The 21,964-nt window shown below is 43.8% G+C and overlaps 1 protein-coding gene and 1 long non-coding RNA gene across 8 annotated transcripts in view; one reads left to right on the forward strand and one right to left on the reverse strand.

Moving 5' to 3' along the window:
• The window catches only part of TBL1XR1 (TBL1X receptor 1), a 226,475-nt gene extending 219,937 nt beyond the window's left edge, over positions 1 to 6,538 (reverse strand). For 3 of the 7 annotated variants that reach the window (XM_033958026.1, XM_033958028.1, XM_033958032.1), the window contains exon 1: positions 6,449 to 6,538. The gene's annotated coding sequence lies outside the window, so the exon portion shown is untranslated. Of the gene's footprint in view, positions 1 to 5,382; positions 5,454 to 6,448 lie in introns of those variants that run through there. The other 4 variants (XM_033958031.1, XM_033958029.1, XM_033958027.1 and 1 more) reach the window with 4 other exon arrangements.
• Positions 6,539 to 7,143: 605 nt separating this feature from the next.
• LOC117366553 overlaps positions 7,144 to 21,964 on the forward strand; it is a 30,768-nt gene continuing 15,947 nt past the window's right edge. The window contains exons 1-2 of the long non-coding RNA XR_004540608.1: positions 7,144 to 7,285; positions 17,324 to 17,414. This is a non-coding gene — a long non-coding RNA (uncharacterized LOC117366553). The remainder of the gene's footprint in view (positions 7,286 to 17,323; positions 17,415 to 21,964) is intronic.

The following is a 21,964-nucleotide window of genomic DNA, read 5'->3' on the forward strand; positions in this document are numbered from 1 at the left end:
CCATGGGATGCGCAGAGAGAGGTTTCCCATCCAGAGGCTGATGAAAAGCAGCAATAGCACTGAGATGGACTCGTATAGATGTAGATTGAAGGCCCGATTGAGACAAGTGAAGCAAATAGTCCAGAACTGATGCTAAGGAGGAAGACATCGGATGAAGCTGACGAGTGGAACACCAAGCAGAAAATCTAGTCCACTTCAGGCCGTAACATTGACGAGTGGACGGCTTCCTCGAAGCAAGGAAAACATCTTGAACAGACCGAGAAAATTGAGAAGGATCTGTTACGTAGAAAGGTACCAAGCTGTCAAGTGTAGAGACTGCAGGTTGGGATGAAGCAAGGACCCTTGACTCTGAGTGAGCAGAGAAGGAAAAACTGGTAGAAGTAGAGGCTCTCTGACACTGAGTTGAAGTAGAAGGGAGTACCACGGTTGTCTGGGCCACCGAGGAGTTATCAGAATCATAGTGGCATGTTCCGCCTTCAGCTTGACAAGAGTCTTGAGAATCAGAGGAAACGGAGGGAAGGCATAAAGAAACTGATCCCTCCAGTCCAGAAGAAAGGCATCCGCCTCGAGACGACGAGGCGAGAAAATGCGGGAGCAAAACAGAGGGAGTTTGAAGTTGCTGGGCGACGCAAACAGGTCTATCTGAGGCGTCCCCCACCGAACAAACACCTGGCAAAGCGTGGAGGAATTGAGTGTCCATTCGTGAGGTTGCAGCGGACGACTCAATTTGTCTGCTAGACAATTCTGTTGACCCTGGATATAGACAGCTCTGAGAAAGATGTTGTGAGAAATCGCCCACTGCCACAACCGGAGAGCTTCCTGACAAAGGGAATGAGATCCCGTCCCTCCCTGTTTGTTGACATAATACATGGCCACTTCATTGTCTGTCCGAACAAGCACTACTTGGTCGTGAAGAAGATGATGAAAAGCTTTGAGGGCAAGGAAAATCGCTCTGAGTTCCAACAGATTGATATGACATCGACGGTCTGCGGACGTCCACAATCCTTGCGTACAGAGACCATCTACGTGAGCTCCCCACGCATAGGTTGACGAATCTGTCGTGAGCACTTTCTGATGAGGAAGATCGTGAAACCGCAAACCTCTGGAAAGATTGGAAGAGAGCATCCACCAGCGGAGAGAATTCTTCAACAAAAGGAGTCACCTTTATACGGCGAGAAGGCGAGTCCAGAGCTTGTTGCCATTGAGACGCCAGGGTCAACTGAGGGATGCGAAGGTGAAGCCTGGCAAGAGGGGTCACATGAACCGTCGACTCCATGTGACCAAGCAGGACCATCATCTGATGGGCAGAGAGGGTCGGAAGAGAATACACTTGCCGGCAGAGTCGAAATAGGGTTTCTTGACGATTCAGTGGAAGGAACGCCCTCATGCTGACAGAATCCAGAGTCGCGCCAATAAATTGGAGGGACTGTACTGGAACCAACTGAGATTTGGGAAAGTTGATATGAAATCCCAGACTTTGAAGAAAGGCAATAGTATGATGGGTCGCTGCAATAACCTCCTGAAGAAGAGGGGCTTTTTATAAGCCAATTGTCGAGGTAGGGAAACACCTGAAGACCTCGAGAGCGCAGAGCCGCAGCCACCACAACCAGACACTTGATGAACATTCTGGGGGAGCCTGCCAGGCCGAAAGGAAGAACTCTGTATTGGAGATGTAGATCCCCCACCTTGAATCTGAGATATTTGCGAGAGTGTGGATGAACAGGGATATGAGTATAAGCCTCTTTGAGATCCAGTGAGCACATCCAATCCCCCTGATCCATGAGGGAGTACAAGGTCGGGAGCGAGAGCATGTGAAACTTCTCTTTGACTAGAAATTTGTTGAGGGCTCGAAGATCCAGAATGGGTCGCAAATCCCCCGTCTTCTTGGGTACCAGGAAATACCTGGAGTAGAATCCCAGATTGTGCTGGGAAGGAGGAATCTCCTCCACCGCTCGAAGGCGAAGAAGTGCCCGAGCCTCCTGAAGAAGAAGGGGGAGTTGCGAGGACCTGGAAAGACACTCTCTTGGCGGGTGATCTGGGGGCACCTGAATCAGGCGCAGAGTATCCCTCGCGGATAGTTGTTAGCACTCAGAGGTCCGATGTGATACTTTCCCCACGTGATGAAAACAGGGAGAGACGAGCTCCAATGGGCAGAGGAGAATTTTGCAGGGAGGATGGAATGCTCAAGACCGGAACGTCAAAAAGACGGAGCCGGTTTGGTGGCAGCAGGTGCCTGAGGTTTCTGAGGACGTTGATGCTGTTGAGGACGTCGAGGAGGAGGCCTAGAAAAGGCAGGAGTCGTCTTCATAGGATAACGACGAGCCGGTTGTTTATAAGCCCGGGCAGTAGACGGTTTGGGCTTGGACCTGAGCAGGGAAGCAAAAGAGCGCTCATGCTCAGAGAGTCTCTTGGTGGCAGCTTCAATGGAGTCGTCGAACAACTCATTCCCCTGACAAGGCAAGTTGGCGAGACGGTCCTGCAAATTAGGGTCCATGTAGACTATGCGGAGCCAGGCAAGGCAACGCATGGCAACTGCAAAAGCTGACACCCTCGAAGAAAGCTCAAAGGCATCATAAGATGCCTGAAACATGAAAAGCCTCAACTGGGAAAGAGTTTGGAGGATTTGCTTAAATTCAGACAGACGGTGTTTGGACAGGTCTGGATAAAACGATGGCAACATCTTCAAAAAATGGTTGAAGTATGACGTAAAAACATAATTGTAGTTTAAGATCCTGTTCGCCATCATAGAATTTTGATATAATCTACGACCAAATTTGTCCATTGTACGTCCTTCACGACCAGGAGGGACAGTTGCAGAAACCTTAGATGGATGAGCTTTCTTGAGGGAGGACTCAACCACCAAAGATTGGTGGGAGAGTTGCGACTTTTCAAAGCCCTTACAGGGGACAGTGCAATATCGTGACTCCAGCTTTGATGGAATAGCCGTGACCAAATAAGGTGTTTCCATATTGCGGATGAAGGTCTGCTTGAGCACTGGTGTCATGGGTAACCTCAAAGTCTCCTTAGGAGGATGCGGGAGTTCCATGTCAGCTAAGTATTCCAGGGTATATTTGGAATCTGAGTGCAAGTCCAGATGAAGAGCTTGCCCCATGTCATAGACAAACTTGGCAAAAGAAGATGATTTGGAAGAAGCTTCCTCAGGAGAAGCAGATCTGGAACGAGGAGCCACGGAATAGGAGGGTGAAGTCATACGGGAGTACTGCGACACCGGTTCCGACTCCACCCGCACTGTCACTGAAGAAGCTCCACTCCCGGTTTGTGGGGGAGTGAAGGAATGCTTTCTCTTTAGACTGCTCGAGGGGGACGTCCTCGGGGTCCGAGGAGTAGAATGCCTCGAAGCTGGAGGAGAGGGATCCCGAAGCAAAGACCTCAAGGAAGGGGTCCTCGACCTCGAATGCCTCGAAGACAAAGAAGAGGAAGCAACCTTTGGCTCAGAGCGAGGGAGTTGCCTCGAAGAGACCTCCGAATGCCTCGAGCTCTTCGAAGCAAGGTGTTTCGATGTCCTCGACCGATGCTTCAGGACGAGGCAAAGAGGATCTCGAGGGAAGATCCGGCGAGGATTCCGAGGAAGAAATTCTCTTGCGAGACCTGCCCCATGGATGGTGCACCAGGATCTCAGGCTGCTGCTCAGGCTGATCCACCTGAGGCAAAGTCGAGGATGGGACCAACTGAGCCACAATGGACAAAATTTGGGTAGTCAAGATGGACTTGAGCATGTCTTCAAACATTGGCACCGAGACCAAAGGATTTGGTGTTGTAGGTGCTCTCATGCGCTCCAAGGAGGGCGACCTCGATTTAGAGTATTCCCGAGACTTGGAGGCATGTTTTGCAGAAGGTCTCGAAGATAGAGTCACACCCGGAGCCCCGGGTAGTATGGAAAGAGACTCTGGAGACTTCTTGGACATGGTACCTGGAAAGGAAACAGGAGACTTACCCCCAGACGCAGGCTTCGAGGATGGAACCAAGGAGGCCTTCGAGGCCAAGGACACTGAGGTCTTCGAGGCCGAAGCAGGTGTCGTGGGCGAGGTCTTACCGCCCGAGGCTGCCCCCGATGTCGAGGCCTTTGGTCCCAAAGGCGTCAAGATAGTCAGGGCCGAGGGCTTTTCAGGCTCCATATTGAAGAGTTGAATAAATCTGTCACAGTGGCGGCGAAAAGCACGAGGCTGGAGCATCAGACAGCGAACACAATCCTCTGGACGATGACTGTCACCCAAACAGACCATACACCGACTATGAGGGTCGGAGATAGAGATCATCCTGCCGCACTGGTAGCAACGCTTAAACCCGGTCACAGGCCGGGACATAGAAAAAAGAAAGTCCGTATCAGAAAAAGAAGAGAGGGCCTAGGCCTAAGCCCTCTGAACTGGACGAAACAAAATAGTATTATTTTTATTTTTAATTATTACTAAGAAGAAAAGAAAGAAAAGGGAATAAATCCGAAGCACAGCGACCAAAATAAATTCAGCCGTGGTAATGAGAAGGCAAATGCTGCAGAGCCAGGAAAACAAGTCTTCTCAGCTCCGCGGAAAACGATTAAGTGAGGATCTTCACAGGAGATGCACCCCCTAGTTCGGGCGGGAAGGCACGCGCGCATGCGTGGTGCAGCACTTGAAAGCTCGAGATCTTCAAGCAAGTTTGCTTTTGAGGCTGTCCGCTGCTGGGCTCCGTCGGTGACGTCACCCATATGTGAGAATATGCTGCCTGCTTGTCCTGGGATAAACTAAAGTACACAATTGGATTGTTTGACCCACGCCATTATACAATTGCTCATTATGAGTTGGTTTTATCCACAACCACCGGTTGACATTATGCTGATCATGTTTTGTGTTCTATAGTCAATCCATCTACATGTGATAACTCTTCAGAGAGCGCATTTGATGACACAAGCACCAGTGTATGTGAGATAATATTAGGCAACCCCTTTTTTAACATTGGGTAAACCCAGCTAGAATGTTAAAAGGCCACAGACATATATTATCTACATAGCTACATGCACAACACAAACTTTATTTACATCTTTGACAAAAGTTCTAATTTTAACTGAAAAAAAAAAAAACAACAACCAGTACACACTACTTAACATCCTGATACATTTGCACAGAAGAAAAACACAACTCTGTAGGTGCATCTTTTCTGTTATTTAGTGTGGCCTTAGCTCACCAGAACCAGTTATTTCTACAACAGTGGTCTCAAACAAGCGGCCCGCCAGGTACTATTTTGAGGTCCTCGGTATGTTTAGCATAATCACAAAAGTAAAATAAAACAGCTTCTTGATCATATGTCTCTTTAACTATTTAAATGACAATATTATTATTAAGACTTAGCCAAAAGGAAAGATTTATAAACTATAAAGAGTTTTACCTTAAGCAAAATTGCCATATCTTTAACAAAACATTAACTATTTTTTTTTTTTTCTGAGGCCCTCCAAGTACCTCCAAATCCAAAACGTGGCCCTGCCAAGAGGTTTGAGTTTGAGACCACCGATCTACAACTTAGAAGAGTCGTCTCTAAAACAGGGCCGGTTAACAGCACTTCACGTCAAAGAGAGCAGGTTTTCCTTTTAAACACCCAACGTGCACGCAGGGCCTAGCAGCGCAAGCCACGCACCCTCCGAGTTGTGCGCACGCTTTCAATAGCGAGGTACACGCGCAAAACAACAAGGTGCTGCTTCCTGGAGTTCACAGGAAGCCACAATGAAGTGGGACTGCAGGGGGGGGGGAAGGAAAAGCCACCGGTACTATGTGAGCGGAAGATGAGGTCGATCTCCTCCCCCACCCCCACTATCTCCAGTATATCTGGGTCAGCAAAAGCACGCGAGTCCCCCCGCCACCCCCCCCCCCCGACCCAATTGTTCTGAAAGTCCGAGAACGGGAGCTGGCCGGAGGCTCCGCGTTGCCATTTGCTGCAAAACATCTCTTCCCCTCCCCCCACAGCCCATTCACTTTCCACGTGAACCCCGCGCGAGTAGGGCAGGGGGGGGATGCAACTCGGGCCTAGATTCCAACCCCCCCCCCCTACCAGTAGGCCTGGAGGGGGGGGACTCCCTCTCCTTAACATTTCTAACCTGCACCACATCGGCCCTGCACACACAAGCCGTAGTTTCGACAACCAAAACACCGTCACGTCATTTAAAGGGTTAAAGACGCGCTTTAAAGGGAGGTGAGGAGGGGGGGGGAGTGCTTCAATAATGCGAAGCGGCCGGGAAAGAGAACGAAGCAGGAATTCAAAATCTGTACCTCACATCGCCCATCCCCCACCACCACCACGGTGGCTTCACAACACCCCCAGGCTGAACGTTCACCCCCCCCCCCCGCGCGCAATAACCGAGGCCGGCGTGCCCGCCTCCCCTCCCCCCCAGCGTTTATTATTATTATGATGCTTGTTGCTGTTGTTTTAAGGATCTCCAAGTGAACAGCGGGCGGCTTACCTTTTGAAATAGTGGCTCAGTGCGCTGTCCTCCCAGAGCAAGCACAATCCAGCCCCCCAACCCCCACCGCCTCCTCCTCCTCCTCCCCCTCCACCTTCGATGTTTACGTCAAAAGTTTAAAAAAAAAACCCACACACCAGCTGCAATATTCGGTTATAACCTGGGGTGGGGGTTGGGGGAAACCCAGAGACCAAGTCCAAGCAGCAGAGAGAGAGAGAGAGGGAAAAAAAAAAGTAAAATTGTATATATGTGTGCGCGCGCGCGCCCGCGAGTGTGATTAGATTCGGAGTAAAAAAAAAAAAAAAAGGGAATTGAGGCAGAATGTAAAAGCTGTTACTGAGAGAGAGAGAGAGGGGGGAGGGAAACAAAAAAAATTAAAAAAAAGCCCAAACGGTTCAGCGCAGCCAACGGCTCTCAGACACTCCGCGCGCGGGCACGGTGACCGGCCGGGCGCAAATGAGGTAGCTAGCTAAGCCGGCTGCTGGAAACACAGCGGGAAGGAAGAAAAAAAAAAAAAACGACCATAAACAGAGCGCCGGGGCGCGAGACTCCAACCTGCCCAGAGGGGTGGCGGGAGGGGGGCAGCGCGAGCTACCCCTGTGGTTATTATAGCACCCGTCGCGGAGACGAGGCTTCTCAAATGAAAACCGGGGAGGGGGCCCGGAGACTGTTGCGGGGGGGGGGGGGGTGCAGAGCAATCGCCTTAGGTAATAATAATAATAATAATAAAATGCATCAGGGCCCTTTGGGTACATCTTTTGCTTTTGTTTTCAAGTGTAAAAATGTTCCTGGGGGAGGGTAGAAGAGACGTGTGGATTTCCATCTGGCAAAGAAATGGTAAATACTAGGCCTGTGTTCAAAAATGAGGCTTAATTTCAGCTTTTGCTTTATGTTTGTTTTCAGATATTTTATATTACTACATTTTTTTTTTCTAACTGAGCAGTAGAGCTGAAGAAAGAATTAACAACACATATAGATCTGGATTAAGGGTAGGGTCATCATATGGCTCCAGAAAAAGGAGGACGGATCTGGGATTTGCTTCCATGACTTTCAATGGAAGTAAAAACTAGATGACTCTATCCATCCTCCTTACTTCCATTGCTTTTGATAGAAGTAAAACCCAAATATTTCAATCTGTCCTCTTTTCAGGAGCCATATGGTAACCCTAAGCGGGGCGTAGCTACCATTGAGTGAGCCTGGTAAAATGCCCAGGGCCGTCTGCAGCTGAAACCTCACTTCCATGCGCTGAGATCTGGCACTTCCCCACCCCCCACGCTCAGCTATTTACCTGCCCACTGGGTCCTCCACGGCTACAGCATCAGAGATGGCGCTAAAGGCTGCCCCTCTGACCAGCTAGGACCTTTTCTCTGCCACATCCCTCCTACAGGAAGTTGCATTAGCAAGATGGGACGTGGCAGAGGAAAAGACCTGAGGGGGGCCATCTCAGTCCTCCCACCAAGGGCCACTGATTTGGATTTGTGAAAGTGCAGTAAATGTTCTATGAGAATTAATTTTCAGTTGCCTTACGAGTGCAACAAGGTTGTTTCTCTGTATCTAGCTTGAAATTCAGGACCAGCTTTATTTATTCAGTTTTCTATACTGTTCTCCCAGGGGAGCTCAGAACAGTTTACACTTCTCCCTCCAAATCCGTGGTTTCAGCATCCGCAGATTCAGTTATTTGCAATTTTATTTTATTTTTAAAAATTTTTAAATTAAGGCAGTATTCCAGACCTTCCCTGCCTCCCTCCCGCTTTCCCCCGGAATCCCTTAAGCCTTAGCTGGTGGTCTAGCGAGTTTTCAGGGCAGGAGCGATCTTCCTACGCTCCTGCCCCATGTAGATCGCTTGAGAGACTATGGGAGCTCACGGCAGCCATTTCCTGCATGGGGCAGGAGCGTAGGAAGATCGCTCCTGCCCCAAAAACCCACTAGACCACCAGGTAAGGCTTAAGGGATTCCGGTGGAAAGCGGAAGGGAGGCGGGGAAGGTCCGGAATACAGCTTTAATTCCTGGGGAAATAGGGGGTGGGTCAGAACGGCCCGAATATTATTCGTGTTTTTTTAATATTTGCAGGCCAGCTCTGCCCCTAACCCCTGCAAATATTGAGGGAGAAGTGTACATGTCCTAGCAGGCTCACAATCTAACATACGTGGGGGATCAGGCAACCCATCCAGGGTCAAAAGGAGCAGTGTGGGCTTGAACCCACAACCTCAGGGTGCTGAGGCTGTAGCTCTAACCTTGTGCCACACTCTCAGATATTATATGAAAAAAGATAGCATAGTAAGCACTGTCCCACCAACCTCAAGCACATGCAAACCAGCAGAGCTATGTGATGGCCACCCCCCAACAACCAGCCTCCTCTCTCCACTCTCTGCACCACTGACATACTCCTCTCTCTTTGTGCAAACTAAACCCCCACTCAGGTCATCACCTGCCACTGCAGATATTCAACGTTTTCCCAAACTATAAAATTCATAACAACAAAAATAAACCTGCTGAAGAAACCTGTAAATAAAAATAAATAAAAAACAGCTGACATTCAGTGTGGGTTCAGCTTTTTAAAGCCATGTTTCATTGGTTTAAAAAAAAAACAAACAAACCCCAACTAATCCAGTTATAAGCAAAGTTAGAACCACCCATGAAATTATATCTTCTAATTACACAATACAATAATGAAAAAGTTCTAGCACTGGGAATTCTAACCGAGAACCTGTGAGGAATGATTGAACATACCCAAACATGTTTGCTTTTGGCAGGAAGCCATTCACAAGCAAGGTGCGGTCTGGTAAAGCACTAGACTGTGTCACATGGTTTTTATGTGGAGACCTTTGTCAGTTATGCAATAAACCACCATGATGTGCACAGTCTTAATTAAACCTTTTGATGTGTGGCCTTGCTCCCTGTAGTTAACTGCTGTTCATTTTGCTAATTTAGCATGTTTTAAAGCTGCTCTGTCATAAACTGCGCAACTTGCATTTTACATATGTGATTGTACTCTTAATTCTGTGTGTGTGTGTGTATGTGTGTGCGCGTGCACAACTAATTATGATTTTCCTGTTCAGCACAGGGTGTTCACATCAAAAGGACAAATTCATCAGTGGATATTACATTTGGTGCTTGAGTACTCCTACTATTAGACCTGCCTCCCACATCACATTTTTCCTATTACTGATGTAGGTCCAGCAGATTGAAGAGGTGATATGGGAGGCTGATCTGATATTGGAGATCAAACATCCACTGAGCTGGTGCTGATTAGAATGTGTGGGTGACATCAGGGTGTCTTCCTGCTTAATCAGCTTGTCTTTGTTAAGAGTTTGCATCATCAGTGAGGAATTCAACACTGTGGTTACAGTCCAAATGATAGGTTCCTTCTCTGTGTGCTGAACCTGATTAATAAGTGTGACCAGTATAGGAATGTTTTCTCTGCAGTCAGCATTTGTATCATATTTCTAATGTGGCAAGGATGGGCTTGGGTCACAATGCATCTTCCTTTTCATATTTGTATGATAAATAATATTTTATCCATGCTGTCTTTTGAAACCAGTCCTGAGCCTTTTACTATCATTAAGGGCTCCTTTTACTAAGGTGCGCTAGCGTTTTTAGCGCACGCAGGATATTACTGCACGCTACGTGGCTAAAACTAACGCCAGCTCAATGCGGGTGTTAGCGTCTACCACACGCAGCAATGTAGCGCACGCTATTCCACGCGTTAATGCCCTAACGCAGCTTCGTAAAAGGAGCCCTAAGATTGTTTCGTTCAGAATACTGTAGTTCGCCTGATCTTTGGCCTCAGAAAATGTGATCATGTTTCTTCTTTTTATGTCAAATTGCCCTGGCTGTCTTTTGGGCCCAGGGTGCTTTTCAAGTTTGGGTGTATCTGTTATAAGGCTCTTTTTGGTTTATTACCCTCTTATCTGGTAGTTTATCTGAAATTGTTCATTTCCAAAAAATGTACCAGAAATTCAGGTATGTTCATCTTCCCTACCTAGGGCCTGTTGTTATAAGACTTTTTTTGACAGGACATTGGAATATCAGGCGGGGAAGATGAACTCATGGATGAGCCCATTGATCGCTCAAGCCTCTTCTTACCTTACATTTAGGAAACTATTGAAAACTCATTTATTTGATAAATAATAATGCTGATTCTTATTCACATTTCAAAGTGTGGTTTTTATCAGGCTATGTATTTTTATTGATTCTTATTTGATGCTGTTTTTTAACTGATGTTATATTTAATGCTTTGTGTGTTTTGGAAATTGTATTTTTTAACTGAAATGTTCCAGTTTTCTGTTGTGAACCGCCCAGAATTGTTGGTAGAGCGGTATATAAGAAAATAAATTATTATTATTATTACGGTATATCCAAAAACATTCAGGCCTTATCCGCATTGCAAATTCAGTTCCAAGAGCAGATCCTGGCCACCTTTCCACCCCCTTAAAGCTAGGCAGTTTGTAGAACAGGCAGCCCTGTGGTTCTTTGGCCCTATTCGATGAGCTATCCTCCACGTAAAAGATTTGGTGACACTGCTGTATAAAAAGAAAAGAGCAGCACTGTGTTGAAGTACACATACATTTGTTGTTGTTAAGTGTCATTGAGTCACTGTTGACTCATGGCGACCCTGTGGATAGTTGCCTTCAACTGTATTCAGTCTTCAGTCAGGTGGCTAATTGTTGATAGAGTGACATTCATAGCTGTTATTGCGTCAATCCATCATGTTGCTAGTCTTCCTCTTTTGCCTTGATCTTCAGCTATGCCAAGAATAATGTTTTTCTCTAATGATGTTTCTCTTTGTATGTGTCCGAAATATGAAAGTTGAAGTCTTACCATTTGAGCTTCCAAGGAAAACTTAGGTTTGATCTCCTGCAATACCAATTATTTGCAGTACTCTTTTTCAACACCATAATTCAAAAGTATCAATTTTTTTTCCCACCTTATGATTAGATTATAAGTGAATAGTACTAGGTTTGATCATATTTTTCCCTGGTTGCATTTTGTAAGTCACTGCATGGTATAGGCCCTAAATATTTTCAGACTGTATTTGGGGGCCCTCTTACTAAACCACGTTAAGCACTAACCTGCACTTAACATGGGAAAAAAAGGCTTACCTCAAAATGCGGTAGTGTTTTGCAGGAATCAATCCTGCTCTTTCTTGGGGGGAGGATGCTAAAAACTTCATCCTCTGGTTATCCATCAGCTGTTTATAGAATAGTGCTTAGGCATTTTTTTGGCAGATATTTTTTAGGCTTAATATGCAGAATTCATTCCTTAATGTTAAACAGAAGTTAATAAAATTACTTCTTCAATGCATAATATATCAACGTAATATACAAATAAAATGACATTAATAATCTTTCTTCATAGTACGATGTTGAAAATAATTTACTAAAACCTCCCCTCCTCCCCATTCTCACTAGGGAGAAGAATAGTGCAAACATACTAAATTAATGTAAACTAAAGTAATGTAAACCCTCCCCCCCTTTTTACAAAATCATAGCGTGGTTTTTAGCACTGGCTGCGGCAGTAACAGCTCTTGACACTGATAGAATTCCTGTTATAGGGGAAAACACCCTTCAGGGATTCAAGACAAAGTTCGACAAGTTCCTGCTGAACCAGAAAATACGCAGGTAATGCTGGACTCAGTTAGGGCACACCGCCACTTCTGGGCACGATGGACCACTGGTCTGACCCAGCAGCAGCAATTCTTATGTTCTTATGCCGCAGCTGGCACTAAAAACCACACTACTTTTTTTTAAAGGGGCGGGGGAGATAAATTAATGCATTTGAAATTTGTTTAGACATCTTACAACTATATCAGTGAATACATAGGTAGATGTAAATATATATTGTATTTACATTCTTGCCTGTGGTGCAAACTGATTACTTTGGAGCAAAATTCAGTTGATTGCTCAGATTAATTTTCACAGTGCTGTGATACGAAAATTATACAGCCAAGTCTCGGATTTAAGCTTTGGGCAAATGCATGGTATAAAAACTAGTAAAAGCTTGCATGTGAGTTGGCTTGCACAATTTGCAAATAGCATATCTGTGCTCCAAGAATTTAATTTCCTGGAACTATTGGAAGGGATGAACAATCCGCAGACACAATAGTGTGAGCCAAAAATCTGTGAAAAAAAAGTTCTTCAAACTTTTCTCTGCCTATTGAATTTAGCAGTTTTGGGCAAACATTCTGCACTGCATTTCTATTTCACTAGTTTTTGTATGCTCAGTGTAAACGTGATCACCAGATTCATTCATGTATAGCATGATGACCTCCAACTACATTCATTGTCACAGAACTAAAATGTGGTAGACTAATCCATTTCATTGAAAGTCATTGTGCTCTTTGCAAAAAGTTAAATCGATCTGAAGGCTTCAAGAGACACAACTTTCCTAGAACATAAAAGGAGGGGGCAGATTAATTCTATAGATGCTTCTTGTCCCTGAGAAAGCTTTATTGGTAATTTCAGAGCTGTAGAATAGCAACAAGTGAGCAATATAGAAACAGTGTGAAGATTCAATATCCTGTTCTGCAGGAGGTAATGGTTGGGAATCAAAGGTAGAATCCAGTCAATATTTTGACAAGGCATATATATTTAAGCTCATTGCACACATTTGTATCATTATCTGACTACAATGAACATTTATGTTGCACATAAAGTAATTTAATCCGTTCTGCATTGCACATATCTATAAGGAATAGGGTCAGTAGGGCAAATACATCATTAGAACAGACTTTTATTTTTGCAAGGAGCCTTTGAATGAACATAAATAACATTAAAGAGTTGCAGCATGTGACTGTGCATTGGTGAATATGCTAGGCAGACTCCCAGATGACATGCACCTGTTCTATCTCACACACTACCACCAGTGGCCATAAAAGCAGAAGAGAAAGCTAGCATCAGAAGTGGAACAATGTGATGAGGAATTCCCATTCTTACATTTATACATTCTGTTCCTTTTATTGTTTCATTAAGTAAAAGTAATAACAAAAGTAGGTTTATTTGAGAACATAAAATTCAAATAATAAGAATGATTACATTTTTGTCCCACTGCTTTGGCGCAGTATTCAGTGAAATGAATGCAAATTTAGAACCTGAACTTGGCTCCTAGACATCTGACATAGTAGCATAGTAGATGATGACAGATAAAGACCCAAATGGTCCATCCAGTCTGCCCAACTTGATTCAATTTTTTAAAAAAAATTTTTCTTCTTCTTTGCTATTTCTGGGCAAGAATCCAAAGCTCTGCCTGGTACTGTGCTTAGGTTCCAAACACTGAAGTCCAGCAAAGCTCACTCCAGTCCATCTACATCATCCCAGCCATTGAAGCCCTCCTCAGCCCATCCTCAACCAAACGGCCATATACAGACACAGACCGTGCAAGTCTACCCATTACTGGAAAACAGAATGCTAAGAATGATTAAGAAGGGGATCACGAACAGATCGGAGAACGTTATCATGCTGCTGTACTGGACCATGGTGCTCCCTCACCTGGAGTACTGCGTCCAGCACTGGTCGCCATACATGAAGAAGGACATGGTACTACTCGAAAGGGTCCAGAGAAGAGCGACTAAAATGGTTAAGGGGCTGGAGGAGTTGCCGTACAGTGAGAGATTGGAGAAAATGGGCCTCTGCTCCCTTGAAAATAGGAGACTGAGAAGGGACATGATCAAAACATTCAAAATACTGAATTAGCAGGTAAAGACAGATTGTTCACCCTCTCCAAGGTAGGGGGAATGAGAGGGCACTCTCTAAAGTTGAAAGGGGATAGATTCCTTACAAACGTAAGGAAGTTCTTCTTCACCCAGAGAGTGGTAGAAAACTGGAACGCTCTTCCAGAGTCAGTTATAAGGGAAAACACCCTCCAGGGATTCAAGACAAAGTTGGACAAGTTCCTGCTAAACTGGAACGTACGCAGATGAGGCTGGACTCATATAGAGCACTGGTCTTTGACCTGGGGGCTGCTGTATGAGCAGACTGCTGGGCATGATGGACCACTGGTCTGACCCAGCAGTGGGAATTCTTATGTTCTTATGTACTATTATTTTCTGTACTATTAATTAGTGCTTAATGCTCTTTCTTTGGGGAGGATGTTCAAAACTTCATCCTCTGGTTACCCATTAGTGGAGAAGTCTGAGAGACACCAAAACCTCTTAGGACTGCATCTGGAGAAGAGGCACTTATTTTAGGAGAATTATGTTCAGCTGGTTCAAGTGGGTTAGGTCCACAAGTTGAACCTCAGTTAATTTGCAGATCCCTAAGTCAACTCCTTTTTCCATGATTCCAATAATTAAACTCTACAATTATGATCATCATACAACAGTTCTATAAAAATGCACAATTGGACATCATGCTTTGAAATATTAAACCTGTTTTGCAGGTAAAAGTATGCACTGATGTTTTTCGAGTTTGGCTCTCGGGACTTAACAAGTTTTACTTTGCAGAAGCATTTTTCTGCCCTTCTAGAAATTAATACCTGAGGCAACCACCTAATCTTGCCTAATGGTTAGGGCAGCTCTGCAATTATGTCGGGACCACATACTTTTCACAAGGAGGGCCATATAGTACATTCCAAATCACCAAGAGTTCGACGTGAACTCTCAGGCCTTGCACAGGAAGCAGATCTTCAGACACCGGCACCAAGCACAGGACATGCTGGTGCCGGTGCCGCTGCGGAGGCTACAGAAAAGTAAGAAGAGGGTTCGGGTGTGTTGGGGGGACCTCAGGTCGCGGCGGGGAGGGGTGCCCGATGGCGGGGGGGGAGGTGCCGGATCGCGGGGGGAGGGTGCCGGTTCGCAGGGGGGGCGCTTGCAAATCGAAGCGCGCTCGGTTTCCGAGGCGCCGATTTTGCGAATGTTTTGTTCGTCTTGCAAAACACTCGCAAACCGGTGCACTCGTAAACCGAGGTACCACTGTATTTCTTTGGCTAACAGGGCTTGGCATTCCCGCCAGCAAAGGTAAAAAGGGTGCTGGAGAGGGCCTAAACCCAAGGCCCTCCCCTTAGCTACACTCCTGATACCACATAAAAATCATCTTCCAAATCACACACTAGGCCAACCCGCCTGCCTTCCAGGTACTGTTGAATATCCTTTCTTACTGCCCATGCCAAAACCATTTCATTTATGGGCAGTTAGGATGGAGCAGAAACTTAGCTGGTTAACAGTGATTTTCAGTCAGGCTTTCCAAGCTCCTTTTCATCATCCCTTTTGGGGGACGTGTTCTTTTGCAGACCACTAAGCTCCCTATCCTTGGGAGGGAATGGAGGAGTAGTTTAGAGCAGTTTTCTTAAACCGTGGATCGGTGCTGGTCCGCAGAAATTTCTGCCGGTCCAGAGGGCCGGCACCTCAATCGGGCCCAAGAGATTGTTCTGTAGCCGCTGGTCCTCGGTACAATCAATGCGGCATCTTCGGGCCAGCTCCATGAGTGCGGCATTGCACAAAGCTGTGGGAAAAGGCTCCTACCTGCAGCCTGCGCCTTACCGGAAGACTTCTCTGTGATGTTGCAACGTCATAGAAAAGGCTTCCAGATGAGGTGTGGGATGCGCATGAGGAGCCGCTTCCAACAGCTTTGTGCAATGCAGCACTCAGGGAGCTGGCCCGAAGAGGCCGCATTGATCGGACCATGGACCGGCCTGAAGCTAACACCGGGGGGCAGGCCAAAAGGCACATGGAGGGAGAGAGACAACAATGGTAGGGGAAATTTTTTATTTATTTTTTTATTTAGTGATTTTACATCTGCCCTAATTATCTGTCCTGTCTGTTCAGGAAGAAATGCATTTGTTTGTTTTTCTCTGGGGGGTTGTACCGCTTGCAAAGTCTTGCATCTTAGGGTTTGTTTGTGAATATTAGTACTTTTAGAGCCTGTTTTACAAAGCCGCTCTAGTGACTGCAGCGTGGTAATGGCACCGAAGCCCATAGAGATTTAAAGGGCTTCATGGCTCTTGCCGCACGGCAGCCGCTAGCATGGCTTTGTAAAACAGGCCCTTAGTTTTTGGTCCTGCATTTGCAAGGGTTTGTTTGTGAATATTAGTACTTTTAGTTTTTGGTCCTGCATTTGCAAGGGTTTGTTTGTGAATATTAGTACTTTTAGTTTTTGGTCCTGCATTTGCATGGGGTTATCTGTTTTCTAGTAGGAATGAATGTTGAAAAACATACAGTGCTTTGTGTATTTTAATTTTGTGGTTAATCATTATGTGTTGTTAATACGATTATATTGTATGCGTGTATATATAAAAAATGGATGGAAAAAATGGTGTTACAATTAGTACTATTATGGGGGCGGGGTCTGATGCGGAGATTGGGTGGAGATGGGCACGACTTAGCCCAGTGTTATTCAACTGCTGGTCCATGGATCGGTGCCGATCCACAAAATAATTATTTTATTTCCGCCGGTCCATAGGTGTCAAAAAGTTGAAGAACACTGGTCTAGAGTACTGGGTTTGACATCAAGGGATACCTGATTTAAATCTCATTGCTGCCTTTTGTGATCTTGGACAAGTCACTAACCCTCCATTGCCTCAGATATAAAATTTGATTGTGAGCCCTCCAGGTACAGGGAAATACCTAGTGTGCTTGAATGTAACTCACCTTGAAAAAAGTGTAAAATCTAATTTATTTATTTATTCATTCAATTTTCTATACCGTTCTCCTAGGGGAGCTCAGAACAGTTTACATTAATTTATTCAGGTACTCAAGCATTTTTCCTAAATAATAAAACTTCTGCCCTAGCTGTCTTACAAGTTCTAGTTTATTTAAAATTTCTTATACTGCCTAATCAGACTTCTAGGCGGTGTACAATTTCAGTAAAAAAAACATATTTTGACAATAATACAAATTTTTTTCAGTTTCTTTTTTCTTTTCTGGTCTTTGTACTATTGCAGTTTTCTGTGACTACAAGAAGGATGAGAAGTGATGGGGCTTGCACTGCTGTTCCTCTACTGTATGGGGTTGGGTCACTCATGGACAATGAAGGTATAGTGATCTGTAGCAGTCCAGCTGTCTGCATTTTCCCAAAAGGAGGTTTATTGGTGTTTTAGTTCCCAATGTCATAGTGTCTTTTCATAGTTAGAATTGCATTTTGAATCCTGTCGGTATTCTTATGAAGTGACAGGTTTGCTTTAGTCCAGTGGTCTCAAACTCGTGGCCCGCCTAGTACTATTTTGAGGCTCTTGGTATGTTTATCATAATCACAAAAGTAAAATAAAATAGTTTCTTGATCATATGTCTCTTTAGCTATAAATTACAATATTATTATTAGCTAAAAAGAAATATTTATAAACTATAAAGAGTTTAACCTCCTGCAAAATTATAATTTCTTTAATAAGACATTAACTATCTTTTCTGAGGCCCTCCAAGTACCTACAAATCCAAAATGTGGCCCTGCAAAGGGTTTGAGTTTGAGACCACTGCTATAGGCCGAGTGTGTTTTTGCAAGGTTTTGCATTCTTTCATAACATGCTTGGCAGTGAAGAAAAGTTGTGTTAACTGAGGTGACACAAAAGTTTAAAGTTTATTTAAGCTTTGATATACCATTCATTATAATACTGAGCAGTGTACAATAAAAATGGGAAAATATAAAGAATGGAGGGTACATTACATAAACAGACATAAAATACAATAGGGTAAGATAGTTATAGGGAAGGGAGTGGAACTACAATATCTTGATAGGAAAGGAGGGAGAGTCACATTATGAACGAGGGATAGGTAGATTATAAAATACTTCCTAAATCCAGTTAAAACTCATACTGATTTAACGTTTAATGTTAAGAGTATGAGGTTATATTTATCAAGTATATAAACAAGAGTGTGAGATTCCACTTATCACATTTATAAAATCTAGATTTTAAAAAAAGTGGCATGCTGATTTTTTTATTTCTGCATAATAATGATGGGCTGAGATTGAGAAACAATCAACTACCACCCCAAGGATTTTCACTCCATCACAACTTGACCCACTTTAGTCTGCCCAATGAACTAAAGCCTTTACTCTGACGCTCATCAGCGTTGGAGCATTTAGCGCTCCAGGCCATTGTAGAAATCTCTACCGTGGCTTAGTAAAAGGGGGGTAAATTATTTTTTGACTGACTCTAGACTACAACTTATTAATTGATACTTATTTCTACATATCCAAATGGACCAACAGAGCTCCCACACTTCTACTTTGTTCATGAAACATAAAGAAAAGTGTTTGGCAGATATTTTCTCAACGCCAATCTTTTACATAGATCAGATTACAATGTATCCAGCCCCGATAGACTGTGATAGCACATAACATAACATCATACTTATAAACCGCATAACCGTAAGTTCAAAGCGGTTAACAAAAGATTAAAAATGACACAACCTAGGGATCATTTAAATTAATTTGCCAAGTATTTTGAAAAAAGATAAGTTTTCAGTTGAGTTCTAAAGTGCTTGTAAGAACAATGGCCTAAATTCCCTGTCATAGAAAGCAGCCTGAAATGCTAATGTATACTCTTCCTTCATTTCAGACATTTTTAACATATATAATATTTTCCTTGCAGCTATAGCAACCATTCTTTTCCTGATATTTGATTGTGCCAAAGCAAAGAAAATAAAAACAAAACAAAAAAGCTATTAACTTGAAATTAATTACATCATAAATAGGAAGAAGAATTTGCAGGCCACAAAGCTTAATTGGAAGTGCCTTTTTCAATTCAGTTTCATAATCTTGATGTATATGACTTGGCAAGTACATGACAACGTTCATACTGAAAACTGAAAACCTATATTCAAACTTAATATACCAAGGGGGAAAACCTGCCCAACTGGGCTTGGTTGCTAAATTGCAAGTTGTTTGTCTGGATCTGCCTTAGACAAGTTAAAAGATAGTTGTATTCTGTGTGCAGCACAATATTTTAAAAAAATGCATAACAACATAGTAGATAATGGCAGATAAAGACCAGTCTGTCCAGTAACGTGTTAAGAGTTATAATTGGTGCTTCTTGCAGGTTATCACTTCCTCTATATAGGTTACCCCACCCTCCCTTGTGTTTGTTTAGAGTAGTGGTCTCAAACTCAAACCCTTTGCAGGGCCACATTTTGGATTTGTAGGTACTTGGAGGACCTCAGAAAAAAACAGTTAATGTCATTAAAGAAATGACAATTTTGCATGAGGCTAAGGCTCTTTGCACCTGCATTGTGATGTCATAGAACTTTAGTAATATAGAAACATGATGGCAGATAAAGGCCAAATGGCCCATTCAGAGCATCCGCTATCTCCTCCTCTCCCTATTGGCTAAGGCTCTTAACATTTGCATCTCCTCTTCCTATAGGGTAAGGCTCTTTGCACCTGCATTGTGATGTCACAGAACTTTAGTAACATAGAAACATGATGGCAGATAAAGGCCAAATGGTCCATCCACAGCATCCACTATCTCCTCCTCTCCCATAAGAACATAAGCAATGCCTCTGCTGGGTCAGATCTGAAGTCCATTGTGCCCAGCAGTCCGCTCATGCGGCGGCCCAACAGGTCCAGGACCTGTGCAGTAATCCTCTATCTATACCCCTTTATCCCCTTTTCCAGCAGGAAATTGTCCAATCCTTTCTTAAATCCCAGTACCGTACTCTGCCCTATTACGTCCTCTGGAAGCGCATTCCAGGTGTCCACCACACGTTGGGTAAAAAAGAACTTCCTAGCATTCTTTTTGAATCTGTCCCCTTTCAACTTTTCCGAATGCCCTCTTGTTTTTTTTATTTTTTGAAAGTTTGAAGAATCTGTCCCTCTCTACTCTCTCTGCCCTTTCTTGATAGGCGCCTATGTTTCAATCAGTGCTGATTAAAAAGCTTAATTGAGCTTGTTATTCAATTTAGATAGGCACCTATCTAGTTGGGCGCCTCCAAAATAGGTGCCTAATTTTAGGCGCTGGTTACAGAATTTGGGCCTAAATGTAAAAGATATGTAAATGCATCATACCATGATGCCAAAACCAAAAGTGAGTGCAGTATTGAAAACCATCACAGAAACACTCCAACTCTCTATTGCAACACCTTTGCAGAAGCTCATGTAAATCACTCTGAATTTACTCACCCAGTCATTAGTAGCGGTATAGAAGCTTTCAATAAACATAAACAACTGTTGCTTCATACACATTACACCCGTCCATGTCTTTGTTTAGGGTTATCCAGATTGGGGGGAGGAAACAGTATAATTTATTATCGAGGGATCTGACACATGCTTTGTTTCGGCACGAAACGCTTGCCCCATGTACATGGCAAGGACCCCAAACAGATCAGGGTCCAAATCTCATAGAGGGATAAACTGCACACCAGAGCATCAAGTCTCGTTTAATGTCCCTTATCAACCCAATTGCCATTATATGGAAATGTTAAATAGTAGTAGTAGTAGTAGTAGTAGTATTTTGCTGAGGTTTTATTGGGTGGGACAAACAATGATACCAAAACAAGTAGTGCATTTTGATGTTTCTAGTTTCCTCATTTTAGAAGCGTTTCTGAATTGACTTTAATGGACCCCTGTGGTATGTGTTTCACATCAAAACACGGCCCATATCGGGTCCCACAACCATAAATTCTATTTTTCCCCGAATCTGGATGGCCCATGTTGATTTTTTCCTGGGTGTTCACTTTTTGTGGCGTGCTTTGTCCCTCTTCTGCACTTTTATTGTATAGAGTTGTAACTGCTGTTCCATGCAGGTTACCCTCCATGTTTGAATAGCGCTGCTACCACTGCTCAGGTGGCAGCTTAGCTTTTGTCCACTATCACGCACAGCGCATTGTTTATAAACATGCGCTCATGAATGCTGAGGTATTTTACCTTACTCTCATGTATGGCAAGTTGTGATACACCAAAGAAACAACAAAAGCAAGAAGACCCAAATTTCCACAGGAGAAGAAGAGCAAATCCAAACAAACAAAACTGTGGAAACTCAGTTTTTTTAGTACTGCTTCCAGCACTGCTATTTCGCACTCAGTTCCTACAATTGGTTTTCCAGATTTTGTCCACATTTTTCAAAAACTGCATTATTACATCTTGGATCCTTGAAGAAGGCATGTTTAGCCAAAACACAGCCCGTGTTGGGTCCTTTGATGATTAATCTGGATAGAGATTTTATTGTGATTTTAGCTTTTATTGTTGTTAGGACACTTTGAATAGACTACAACTTTAGGTCTGTGAACATTGAATCTCCACAGTTTCATTTGTTTGAAGTAGTTATACACTACGTATATTAGGTAATTTTCTACAATATTATTCTTTTCAAAATTAGGGGGCAATTTGCAAGGACATTGTCTGCAGGTAAATAGGGGCTTAATTGCAAGAAAGGCTCTATGAAAATAGCCCTTTGCCCTCTTCATGTACTGTGGCTTTCCTCATGGGGAAAATGCACAGTACCAAGGGAAGGACTGAGAAGGACAGTGCCAGGTGGACTGTGTCCCAAAATGGCAAAGAAAGACTAATATCAAATATTTTTATACCTCATTTATTGTTGGTTTAATAATAAATTGATAATGAGTGTGACTGTTGGGCAGACTGGATGGACTTT

This window comes from Geotrypetes seraphini, chromosome 9 (assembly GCF_902459505.1).
Source record: "Geotrypetes seraphini chromosome 9, aGeoSer1.1, whole genome shotgun sequence".
NCBI classification, from domain to species: domain Eukaryota; kingdom Metazoa; phylum Chordata; class Amphibia; order Gymnophiona; family Dermophiidae; genus Geotrypetes; species Geotrypetes seraphini.